The 12,853-nt window shown below is 45.3% G+C and overlaps 2 protein-coding genes across 3 annotated transcripts in view; one reads left to right on the top strand and one right to left on the bottom strand.

Moving 5' to 3' along the window:
- Positions 1 to 8,830, bottom strand: part of LOC135106933 (tubulin polyglutamylase complex subunit 2-like) — a 42,578-nt gene extending 33,748 nt beyond the window's left edge. Inside the window, exon 1 of one of the 2 annotated variants that reach the window (XM_064016385.1) lies at positions 5,946 to 8,830. The gene's annotated coding sequence lies outside the window, so the exon portion shown is untranslated. The remainder of the gene's footprint in view (positions 1 to 5,945) is intronic. The other variant, XM_064016384.1, reaches the window with a different exon arrangement.
- Positions 1 to 12,853, top strand: part of LOC135106932 (uncharacterized) — a 46,911-nt gene that overhangs the window by 20,630 nt on the left and 13,428 nt on the right. The gene's annotated exons all lie outside the window — the stretch shown is intronic.

The following is a 12,853-nucleotide window of genomic DNA, read 5'->3' as shown; positions in this document are numbered from 1 at the left end:
AGAGCTTCCTTGCAGCAGGCAACCCCAGAGTATAACAAGAGGGCGGATGACACCCACTGTCTCCCCAGCGGCATCCGGAGCGACCAGCAGATCGTGTCCTTGCACTTAACTTGCTTCATTGGAGTGTTCAAGGGAGACGGCAAGGATCACTAGCCGAGACAAAGATAATACAACACAACATGAAGGAAAACTGTTTACACTTCTTTAAGGGGCGACATTCCTCAGACTTCCTGTGTGTTATAAATCTAGGATCACTTCTCTGCGTAAAAAAAAAAAAAAGAAAAAAGTATAAATGAGAATTAATCAGTTATGATCTCCATCTGATAAGAAATAACGCAATGAAAAAGCAAAACTTAACATTTTTTCGCTGGGATCATCCAGCATTCTATTGATTTTGAAAGAGGTTCATCTAAGAAGCCCCAAAAGAAAGTTGAAAAGGGAAGCATCTAAGGGAGATAATAAAAACAGGCTTCTCCTCTACGAGTCTACATACTCTCTTTCTTAAATTTAATATATATTAAATGTTGTTCCCGTCTGTCCCTCTCACTCTACCGTCGTCACTGATCGCCTCGCCTCGCCACCCACACGGCGCCACCACACAGCCCCTGCAGCTCTGTTCCCACACCTCTTACCTGTCCGCGACTTCCTTTCAGGATATCTTTCCCTTGCCTGGAATGTGGCTGCTGCAACAGTGTTAAGTCACCCTCAGCCGCCCCCTTCCCGCCGCCACCACCACCATCACCACTAACTATGACGCCCTACGCTCCACAACTCTCATTCTATTCCTGTTCGATACCCAGAGCCTCAGGGTGCTCCACATACAGGCTATTATTTCAAATATTCCATCAAAAGATGTGGTGTTTAAGGGACACACTTTATTATTATAGGTTTTGCAGACTTATGCTCATGCGTACTCACTAAATTCACTTCTCAGTTGTCGTAATGTTGCTCAAAATTATGAGTCGCCTCTATTCGTCGTTCCTTTCTGTATGAAAGCTCCAGGGTAACATTTGACCTAATACATACACAACAGTTTAAAATTAACACCAGTCAGCGTCACCACACTGCGCCATCCATAATTCAACGACATAAATACGTACATGGCCATTGCCGAAGTTACGAAAAGAGCGCCTCCTGACGGCCTTTCTACTAACACACATCCGGCAACCACTTTTGAAAACAAGGTGCTTGATTGCAACCCTGTCACTAGAAACTGCCGCTGCAATTCCCATCAGCACCTCTCGTGACAGGTGCCACCACTGCAGCTGTCCGCACATCGTCTATAATGATCACTGTAAAAACGATGACAAGTAAACTTTTCCTTTTACGCTTTACACGATGAAAAGAAAGTCCACGCGAAACAACGGAATGGCAGATGTGGGAGAACGAAATGATGGAAGACAGGCCACTTAAGACGAGAGGGAAAGACGAGGAGGTAGGTAGCCTGGAGCGGGTGCTGGAGAAAACTTAGCGAGGAGGTTAAAGGGACAGCGGGAGAGAGGCTCCGCGTGTCACCTGTTGGTGGTGGACCTTGACTTCCTCGCTGCAGCTTTCGACAGATAGCAAACGAGGCTCGCAGGGACGTAACCAGCGCCATTCAGGACGACAACAGGCTGGAGGCAAGCAGCTGTTGTGTGACTGCACTTGCATGTGTGACAGATAGACAGACCTGACTGACAGAATAGAGATAGACAGGCAGACAAGCAGAATAGACATCTCAAACCTAAGTAGATGGAGGGTAGGAGGTTCTTGGCCGTCACTCTTAGACCCAGAAAGTGGCATTTACAAACACGACTGGCAACTTTTTCTATTTTTTAAGGAGTCTTGATTCGCTATTTTTTTCCCCGCCATGACCTGTCCCTCCCGTTCCCTCCTGCCCTTCCCTGCCTGCCCCTCTCCTCCAGGCTGGTAACACTTTCCTTACACCAGTCTCTCTCTCTCTCTCTCTCTCTCTCTCTCTCTGCCTACAGCGCCACACCACACTCCTCGTCTCTTCCTCCCTCTTACCTCACCAGTCTCTCCTTCCAAAACCCGTCTTCCTTTCCCTCCTGTCCCGCCCCTCGTCCTACCTGTCTTCGCCTACCCTCCTCCTCCTCCTCTTCTTCCCCCCCTCCTTCTACCCCCCTTCTCGTCAGTGGGCGGGGGCTGCTCAACGGCGCCGCCACACCCACACCGACAAGCACGCACACCGAAGCCTCACTACACAGTTTCAACAGCCGACAGCAATCTAGTTCGCAGCTTCAGGTATCAGGGAGTACATATCTTCATCGAACGGGACTCATTGGGGATACTTGCAGCCTCACTGTATATACATAAAGGCAGCAGGCACTTCCTTTCTCTCTCACTCGTTCATTGTGTACTGTGAACTCCCCTGCAAGTTGTCTGCCACCATATGGGCGAGACAGTATGATGGTAGGGCTGAGTAGCGGGGGGTTGGTTACTTGCCCCAGCCGCCGCCCACATCTGTTATCCTAAGGGTACGGCACACCTGTTACACACCTGATTCGTCCTGGATAGAACCGGGGTCATTATGCAGGTTGGACGAGGTTGTAGTTGGGGTAATTTTGCAGATTGTGGTGATAGTGGTAGGGGTAGTAGAGAGGTAGTTATAGTGGTAGTAGTAAGGGCAGCAGCAGTGGTAGTAGTGGTAGTAGTAGTAGTAGTAGTAGTAGTAGTAGTAGTAGTAGTAGTAGTAGTAGTAGAGGTAGTAGTGGTAGTAGAAGTAGTCAATTCAGCTTAATAAACGAGAGATCAATTGGCGAGTAACAAATTTAAATCAAAATAAATAATAGCTAGTAAAGATTAAATTGAATGTTTAGTAATCGTGGTGGTAATGATCGTTGCATCTAACACACACACACACACACACACACACACACACACACACACACGGGTTTCCCCAACTCCCTCCCCCCCTTGTCTCCCTCCTCCCCCTCAGACTCCACCCTTGGGAAGAGAGGTGAGGGCCGAGAGGTCAAGTCCTTACCCCCACGCCCTCTGCTAACCCCGGACAGGCTCGCACTAGCGCCGGGAAGGTCAGCCAGGCAGGGGGTTCAGGAAAGGTTAGAACAACAGCTGTGCAGGACAAAACGTAGCCCGGCCTGTGTGAGTTCCAAGTGGCTGCTTCTTGATGAGACTGAATATGCAAGCGACGAAGTATCTCAATGTAAAGTCTCCTGTTAGTTCGTTTTCTTCCTTTTATTGCGTTGTAACGGTTTGTGGAGCAGATGTATTGCGTCAGCCTTGATTCTCCCGCGCGCACACACACACACACACACACACACACAGAGAGAGAGAGAGAGAGAGAGAGAATGGATAGATGGTTAGATAGACAGAAAGACCAGACTGACAGAAAGAAACGCATTAACACAAAGACAAACACACGAGCAGATGGGCACTCACGTCAAAATATAGGCCACACAAACAATGTTGTCCAAACTAATATACGAACTTAAAACCGGACCGTCGCTTTGCACTGGTGACTCAAACCCGGCACCACTACACCACAATGTCCAGCCAGTAACTGTGTCTCGACAGGGAAGACACGAGGGATCACGCTTCAGCCTTTCACTGCTAGTCGCTTTTTATTTATAGAGCAGTGTTAAAGAAATTATTTGCTTGGACACACAGAAAAAGAGAATACGAAATTAATTTTGTATTCTTTTGCTTACAGAACTATTGAAAAAAATTATTATAAAATGAGTAACTAAAAATTTTAAGATTTACGAGAATCTGTCAAGCACATAAGGGATTAGCCGTTACCAAAGCGCATGATTGCAGCTGGGGGAGCTTATTCTTCTCCTTAACAACACCGGTGATTAGCCCTTTGACTTCTAATGACGATACGGCAGTCGCGGTCACGGATGCTGAAGGTTACATAATCATCTCTGGCAACTTAATTGTCAATGCGTGGTTCGAAAGTTTATGTAGTGCGCTTTTGGAATACAAATTATCACTATTGATAATACATGCGCACAGGTACCATCTATCATCTTATCATTTGCAAACTGAAACCGACTACCTCAATGATACTCGCCATCGCGGCCTGTGGTAAGCGTTCTGTATGCATGATTTCAGACACAGTGTTGACCGATAGCTTGCCAAAATACAATAACACAACCATCTGTCCCCGTGGTCACAACTGTAGTTACTTCATTTGATTAACCTTCAACGATTAAACTGAGCCAAATTAAAACATAAGCATGAAAAATATTGGACTAATCGATCACTCCTTTCGGTATTACAAGTCATTCGAAACTATATTGCAAACTTGCACCAGACCTATTTCACTGAGAAGTGAAGCCATGAGTCACACTATTAAAGAATCCATGGTAGTCTAAGTATACGAAAGGATAAATCTGACTTTCATCACCTACGAATATGTTCAAGTCCACACATTCTTTCAACACACTTCAGAATGCCGCAATAGGTTTCCCTGGATGCACAACTTATTCGTAGCAACCCTCTCTGCCTGGCCCACGCCACGAGAATGGTGTCAACATTCGCTTTGTCCTAAATGGTTTCAAGTTTGGCATAAAACTCGCGGTGTTTGTGTGAGCCGCGGTGAACTAATCTGCGCCGTGTACCCCAAAGCAGGTCTGACAGGACTGACACATGCAGGTGACATTAAATTTCAGTTTTGTATAAAATTCTCTAACCAAACACATCAGCATCCTATTACCTTTAACTGTTGCCTTGCACTACTGAGAAAGTTTCGGATTTATCATGAACGTAACAACAAAATAGTTGACATACATACACGTTAGTTTCACTCTGCATGTTTCATAATCAGATTTGCTGTTTTTTTTTTTTTTTATGTTCAGGAGCGAGGTTCTCGTCTGTGTTGGCAAGCATTTTCTACTCACCAGTCAGTCTGGGTTTTTGTGACTCCACGTACTCTTTAGTCCTTAATGAACTCTCTTGTTGCGCTTATGCAATGTATTATATGCCTGAACGTCTGGCCATTGCACCGCAGCCAAATTCATTATCATATTGTACTGAGAGAGAGAGAGAGAGAGAGAGAGAGAGAGAGAGAGAGAGAGAGAGAGAGAGTGTGTGTGTGTGTGTGTGTGTGTGTGTCAACCACCACCACCGCAATACGGCCACTGAACAACAGAAAGAAGATTACGAAGGCGCAGCAGGAGGCAGGCTAGGTGGGGTAAAGGTCGGCATAGGCAATGGGTGGAGGGACTGTTGTGAGGGAGGCAGGGAAGAAGGAAGAGGTTCAGATTTCAGACTACGACAAACGTTGAGTTTCATACCTATCCCTTCATTCAGGTATGTTAAAGATCCAACACACCTATGAATTGAAGCAGTAGATATAGGCATTATACTCCAAAGAAATACCTAGACTACAGCATAATCTACATGACGTTAATTTAAATTGCAACTACGTACTGCGCAATAAAACTCGGTTCGTGTATTCAAAAGCTTCGAACTCTTTCATAAGACTATTTTCACAGGCCATAGAGAGGAGTAGTCAGGTTCTCGTGGGTGTTTTTCTCATTAATGATGCAGAGTCATATCAAACTTTGACTAGAATCACGAGAATACACTTGGAAATCCTTGTAACTTCCACTATAACCTGTTAAAATAATCGAGATCAGACGCCAGAACGTTTCAGAATATGGTCAGTGTTTTCCTCCTCCTCCTCCTCATCCTCATCCTCATCCTCATCCTCCTCTTCCTCCTGTTCCTCTTGCCCTCTTCCATACATGCTGAAGATTACCTCGGGCCCACCACGACAACAGGATCTTCACATCATCATACTAATGAACAAATACGCAGACACAGAAATATCCTACTTTACGTAATCGACAGTGAAACAAACAAAAAAAAACACTTTTCTAAACTTGAACGCTTCCCTTTACAGCAATACCAAGCCTCTGACAGTACAGGAACACGTCCGCCAAGGTGAAGGTCAATATCTGATACATATTACATACCTGTTAATGATCAATATGGTAGTCCCCCGTGACACTACGCACCTCTGCTCACCACAACACAAACACTGACTGCCATGATCGCCACCTGTTGAGTTGCCACGACACTCAGCAGGACAATATACATTATATTGTATATTGTATATTTATGAATTAATAAATTACTATTTTTGTATGATGACAAAAAATATAGTGATTTAAAAGGAAATAGAAGTGAATATATTTATTTTTTCCTGTGGTTCTCCCTTACCCGAGAGACAGGACTAGACTCACGGAAAGTAATAGTAAATCCTGAGATGACTCTACTGGTACTGGATTATTTCACTCAAGGTATGAAACACGTAAGATTTTTTAGTTAGTTAATACTACATTGTCACTTGAACTTTCATTGAGAGTTAGATTTTCAAAAGTCTTTACAGTACGACTTTCTTTTCATCTCCGTGCTTGACAACCCAGCATTTCTGACCTCATGATTTTTTTTTTCTTTCTCACTTTCTTGTCCTACACTTAATTCTATTTCGCAATTCATGAAGGCTGGTTGGTATGCAGCTGTTCCTCCTTGAGTCAGTAAACTGCAAGACTTAAAAGGAAAACCTCATTTTGAAGATACACTCTGTTCCTTCGGCGTTAACAACTGACGTCATTCTCAGCATCTTTACAAACATGTGCGCACTGTAACTCTGAACGTTTGGGGAATATGTTTTATCATAGCTGTGCCTTATGCATCACCACAAAGTAAGGCACATGGCAGGTGGCATTGTCTGTGGTCAGAAAGCTTTACGTGCGAGGAACATCAAAGCAACGACGACCTTTGTTTGTTATGTTGAAGTGAACGCAACACAACGTGAACAGTTTGATAGATGAGCTTGTATCACCGAAGAAGATGATGAAACTATACTTATTACGAAATGAAAGCGATGTAAGGCTGTATATGTCACGAAACTTCTCCGGAGAGATCCAGAATGACAAAACATTCCCATATATTCAGAATGAAACCGCTGTCCAAGACGTGCAGGACTGTGGGATGCGTGTGAAGCTGCAACAAATCAAGCGAGGCCAAAGTGAAGGGGGAAAGACCAAACTGGTCACGTGATGCAGAGGAAGAGCGAAGGAGGAAAGACAGAAGACTAAATTGTCATTATCATCTACATCTTCGCAATCTGTTGCGTAGAGATAGACAGACAGACAAACGGACAGACACGAGCTACCTCTCCTCCCAGGGTTCAACGCTGGCGCCTGAGGGTGGGTGGAGAGGTCGAGCAGGGGCGCCGCGGGGTGCAGAGCGAGGCCCGGCTAGTCGCCTCGCCGCTGATGGCCAGGTTACATACACACTTTATGTAAATTGGTGTTGCAGAGGCCGTTCTTCCTCTCACGGTATTGCTCAAGCCGCCGCGAGGTGTGACGGCTGGCAGGCGGTGCGCTGCTCTCGTGTGATTTGCTCTGTACTTTCTTAAGGAATGCTTGCTGAAGGAACCTCTCTGTTTGATAAACTTGTAGCACACTGATAACAATGAGAGAGCAAATATATATATAATTTCAAACGATATTCCTTTTCATGCTGGCGTGCACATGGATCCATGAAAAGAACGAAAGAATAATAAAATGCAAAACAAATGAAATATAATAAAGAAGAAAGTGAGACTTTCTACCTCTCGGCCATCAGTCTCCATCACGGCCTGTCATTCCCATCACCCGTCAATCTTCCTTCTTATCCATCACCCACAAGCATGACCCATCACCTCTCACCACCCCCCGTCACCTTTCTTAAAACCACCATTCCTATCACCTCTCATCTCCTTCACTAATCCCCATCACCGCCCATGGAGTCACGTGACAGGTTAACCATAAATTACGCAGAAGAACCATTTTTTTTTGCTATCATTTAACGGACATGTCAGAATGTAGAGTTATTAGTATAGATAGATTGATAGATGTATTGTAGTAGTGGTAATAGCAGTAGTAGTAGTAGTAGTAGTAGTAGTAGTAGTGTCAAGAACACAAGTCGTAAAAGGAGCACCAATTCACCTTCATAACTTAAGGTGACATTGTTTTTAACCGTTTACTTTCTCCTAAGCTCATTAACATACATGCATATATTGGTGAACGCGCGTCTGTGTGTGTGTGTGTGTGTGTGTGTGTGTGTGTGTGTGTGTGTGTGTGTGCTAAGTAACACAGATGATGAAAGGGAAGAACTTTATGTTAGCATTATGAGGTGGCCGTGTGTGGGGTCACGATGATAGAGAGTGACGCAAGCAAAGAGGCCAGTCAAACTAACACTCACATTCGTGCATCACCCAAAATTATTTACATTTTTGGATGACAGCTGATTTACCGTTCCGCCAGAACCTGCTACCGCTAAAACCACTTTGTCTGTTAGTCTGTCCATCTGTTTCTGATTTTCATGGAAGTGAGGCTGAATTTTATGCTAATACTATCACCACCAAACGAGGAAAAGTGAATCCAGATTTGGGGATAATATTATTCGCATCATTCAGCAAGGAATGGTCGATGATTCATGATTGAAATATAACGAGATATAGAAATTCCCATTCGTTCAACAGTTATCAGCAAAGAAATATGTCTCAAGCGATTTATCATATAACACGTTTTCTGTGAATAGCATAGTCTGTTATTCTTATTTAAAGTATTTTATGTATCCATGTCGCATATGTCTATAGTATCTCTCTCTCTCTCTCTCTCTCTCTCTCTCTCTCTCTCTCTCTCTCTCTCTCTCTCTCTCTGCGCGCGCACACACACACACACACCAGCCTCGCGTGAGCCTGCCAGCAGGGTACCTCTAATTCCCCTCTCCCCCAAGGACCCACCCCGCGCCGGGCCTCAGCGCCAAACGGTTCCAGTGACATTTCCAAGCATGGCGTGACGGGGAGGGAAGAAGACGGGGGATGGTGGTGCTGTAGGGAAGGAGAGGAGGGGGAGGGAAGGATGAGGGAGGGAAGGAGGGAGGGAGGGAGAGAGGGAGGACTGTTGCTCAAGGTTCCTCCTCATGCACCACCACACCCAACGCCGTTTTTGAACGTTGCTTTCCATTTCTTTCTTACTCACTTTTATTTTTTATTTATCTCTTTATTTACTCATCTCCTCCCTTCTTTTCTTTTTACTTCTTCTTCTTCTATTTCATCATCATCTTCTTCTTCTTCTTCTTCTTCTTCTTCACCATTTAAGTACGTATCTATCTTCTTACGATCATCACTTTCTTTTAAACCTAAAAGGAAACCGTTCTAACTCTTTCCATCGCTTTATGTAAGACATTTTTTTTCTAACTTTTACGCAAACTTTTACATCGCACGTTATATTACAAATTTATGAACTTTTGTTTCTGTATCCTCCGTAAAAGTATTTTTCTTTTTCATCTCCTCCTCCTCCTCCTCCTCCTCCTCCTCCTTCTTCTTCTTCTTCTAAGTCTGCAGTCGCTGTACAAACCACCTAACCGTAAGAGTAACCACCGAAAAATTTATGCTGATCTTGCAAACTAAGCGTCATCCTTCTATCCTGGGTCGTAGTAACAAACGAATCCCTCCGCTTCTCTCCACCACTCCATCTTTAGCCAGCAGACCCGCACCAGACAGAATATGACATGGGGATCAATAATTATACGTTGCTCTCTGACGAAGCAGTGGGTTCATGAGGGTGATGAAGGCCAGCGTGGTGGTGGTGATGGCAGAGGCGTCGTGTTGCGTTATGGCGGTGTGGTGGTGAAATAGAAGACGGGTGATTCCAGGAGGCTAGGCTGTGCACGAGGCGAAATGAGCAACAGTGTCGTGAGTGGTTGTGGCGAGCTGTGGGTTCTGTCAGCCTGGCAACCAAGAACCCCAAGATGTGCACGGTTCCGCCTTCTCTAACTGGACTTTGCCTTTTTGTCACCTTGTGGAAGTTAACAAAGAAACGACCCTGACCGCCTTGTGGAGCCTCCTTCCCTCCCACCGCCCTCTTCCATTCCCTCCACCCTCCACCCACTCATTTGTTCTTTTCTTTCCTCTTCTTTTCTTTTCTTCTTTTCTTTCTCTTCCTCTTATTGGCTTTTCATAAGATTAGTATACTTTAGTTTATGTGACGCAGCCTTTTCACTTTTCACTTTTTTTCTGGCCTTACAATGTGTGCTCTACATTTTCTTTTCTTTTTTCTCTACTTTCATCTTTATCTCTTTTTCTCTTTGATCCTTCCTGTCTTCTATCTTCCCTTCCCTTCCATCTTCTCTTGCTCCTCCTTATCCTTGCCAAGATGAGTGGAATCAGAAACAAAAGACATGTGATCGTCTCTCCAGCCTTGACCTGTCTGTACCTATGCAGGCTATCAGGCCGGGTTCTCACACACGCCCGTTACAAGCCACACACACACACACACACACACACACACACACACACACACACAAGGAGCAGAGTTGAATATAAAGGACGCCACTTAGAGCCCTAGAAATCTCAGCTCAATAAACCGTTTTGTGCTGAGAAATCGGACCCTCCCTTATTGAATCACGAGATAAAAAGATGATAAGAATAAAAGGCAAAAGGACCGAGGGTAGAGCCACAGGTGACGGATGCCTGGAGAATTAAGACGAAAGAAATATATATACGCGACAGGGAGAGACAAAGAGCAGCGCCTTGAGGTCCACCCACCGGCGACAGAGGAAAGAAGGGTGAGTCTCAACATCTGCGGCTGCTCCCACCCCGCGCCTGAAGGAGGGTGAGGCGCCAGTGCTGCTATGAAGAGATACAGGAGGGAGGAAGAGTGGGGAGGCGCCAGGGTCAGGGGTTAAGGGTCAAACACGACTTCCCGCAAGGTGACCATTGCGTCTAGTTTTTGTACGGCCAGAGGGAAGGGGACCGAATGCTAAGGTTGGAAGTGGAGGAGGAGGAGGAGGAGGAGGAAGGGAGAGGCGGCAGGTAGCGTACAGTAATGAGGTGGAGCTTAGAGCGAAAGTCAAGGAGAAGGATATACGTAGATGTGTCGCACAGCATTTGATATGATAATAACTTACATTTCATTAACTTCTTTCAGACTTTCCTCTTTAATTACACGGTCTCGCTCACTAATGTTGCGTCCTATGATGTGTTTAGTTAATAAGTTTTCTTCGCAAATAATTATTTTACTGTTTTGTTTTGTTTTTTTCTTAAGTTAATATGATACTGGTGATTAATTATATTTTACCTGTTTCATGACAAATTATATCAAAAATCGCTCGCTGAATAGTTCCAGTTTGTCTTCATGTTGTTATTGCGGCTTTTTTTGTTGTTGCTGTGTATGTGTGTGTGTGTGTGTGTGTGTGTGTGTGTGTGTGTGTGTTTTCACTAAGTCAAGAGACAATTCCATCCCGTCATGCACTCACAGGTACGCTTAGAGACAATACTCTCTCTCTCTCTCTCTCTCTCTCTCTCTCTCTCTCTCTCTCTCTCTCTCTCTCTCTCTCTCTCTCTCTCTCTCTTCCCACGGCGCGGACCCCAAACGTAAGGGTACCGCTATCAGCCTGCTACATATTTCACGGCGCGCGTAAAGAGAGACAAGAAAAACGGAGAGAAATCTGTGTCTTTCATCGGATATGCTATCTCAGGGGAAACAAAGGGAGATTTCTCGACCATTAGCCCTCCAGCGCTCTACTTCGCATGTCATAACGGAGCGGAGACACAGGGGCGCAGGGTACAAGGCGCGTGACGTCACATTCAGCCAGCCATCCAGCCACCCACCCAGCCAGTCATCCAGCCACCCATCCAGCCAGCCAAGCATCCAACCAGCCAACCATTCAGACAGCCATCCAGCCTGCCAACCATCCAGCCATCCAACCAGCAAGTTAACCACCCATCCAGCCAACCACCCAGCCAGCCATTCAGCCAGCAAGTCAACAAACCATCCAGCAAGCCAGCCAGCCATCCAGCCAGCCATCCAACCAGCAAGCCAGTCCTTCACCTCCGGCGCCAACAATGGGGCAGGAAAGCGAAACTCCCCGGCAGTGTGGCAACAATACATCCATCCTTTGACGCGGAGGAGGGCGGCGGACTTAGTATCTCTGAAGGAGACAAAAGAATGCGATAGCGTGAAACTATCACCGCATCATTTAAGTGGTGACATGCTTTGGTTGGCGCATGTACACGTACCGTTACTGATAAGTGAGTTAATAACGTAAGCCACAAGAATGATGATAAGGATATTTTGCTTAATGGTAGCACAGATAAAACTAATGGAATATCAGTAGTCTAGCGACGGTGACTGTCATGCCATTATCTCAAATTTCAACGAATTTTATCCAGAGCGGCAAGACGAGGATAAATATGTGTTTACTCCCAGCGTGCCGTCGCCCTCACCAGGCCACAGGGATCACGGGAGGACCATCATAGGAAAACATATCATTCTCTAATTCAATCATCATCATCCTGGAGACTGAGAAAATCACAGATCTTGGCTTCTTCTCATTAAAAACTCATGCATCATGCTAATCATCAAATGAAGTCCTCAAAATTATCTACGAATCTGATAATCCTCACACTCGTCGCTTTCTGTCACGGAATGAGGCAATTAGATGAAAAAAAATACGGACTGCGGCAAACTGCTTTATACTCATACTCTATCAGGCGAATTCGCAAGGTTTCGAAACATTTATCAGGCTATCTTGTATCACAGGGTTCTCGTCCTCCCAGGCTACGGCACAACTCGTAGCCAATCTCACAGCAAATCAACCAGCACGCCTTGCCACTGAGTGCCCTGGTATCCCGAGATCTACAGGTTTAGCTTGAGTCACAACACACCTGGTTATCTTGTACTGCCACGAGGAGAGAAAAGGAAGAGTCCTGGTGATAGCGTTGTTGTGTACCGGGAGAAGATGCGCTCTTACATTAAGTTCCTTCTTGGTCACACAAAGATACCCAGCGACGGATGGTGCAAGCGATGTACATTGGATACACACA

The sequence above is a fragment of the Scylla paramamosain genome, chromosome 14, assembly GCF_035594125.1.
Source record: "Scylla paramamosain isolate STU-SP2022 chromosome 14, ASM3559412v1, whole genome shotgun sequence".
In the NCBI taxonomy this organism is placed as follows: Eukaryota; Metazoa; Arthropoda; class Malacostraca; order Decapoda; family Portunidae; genus Scylla; species Scylla paramamosain.
This window is presented reverse-complemented; position numbering and strand designations above follow the sequence as displayed.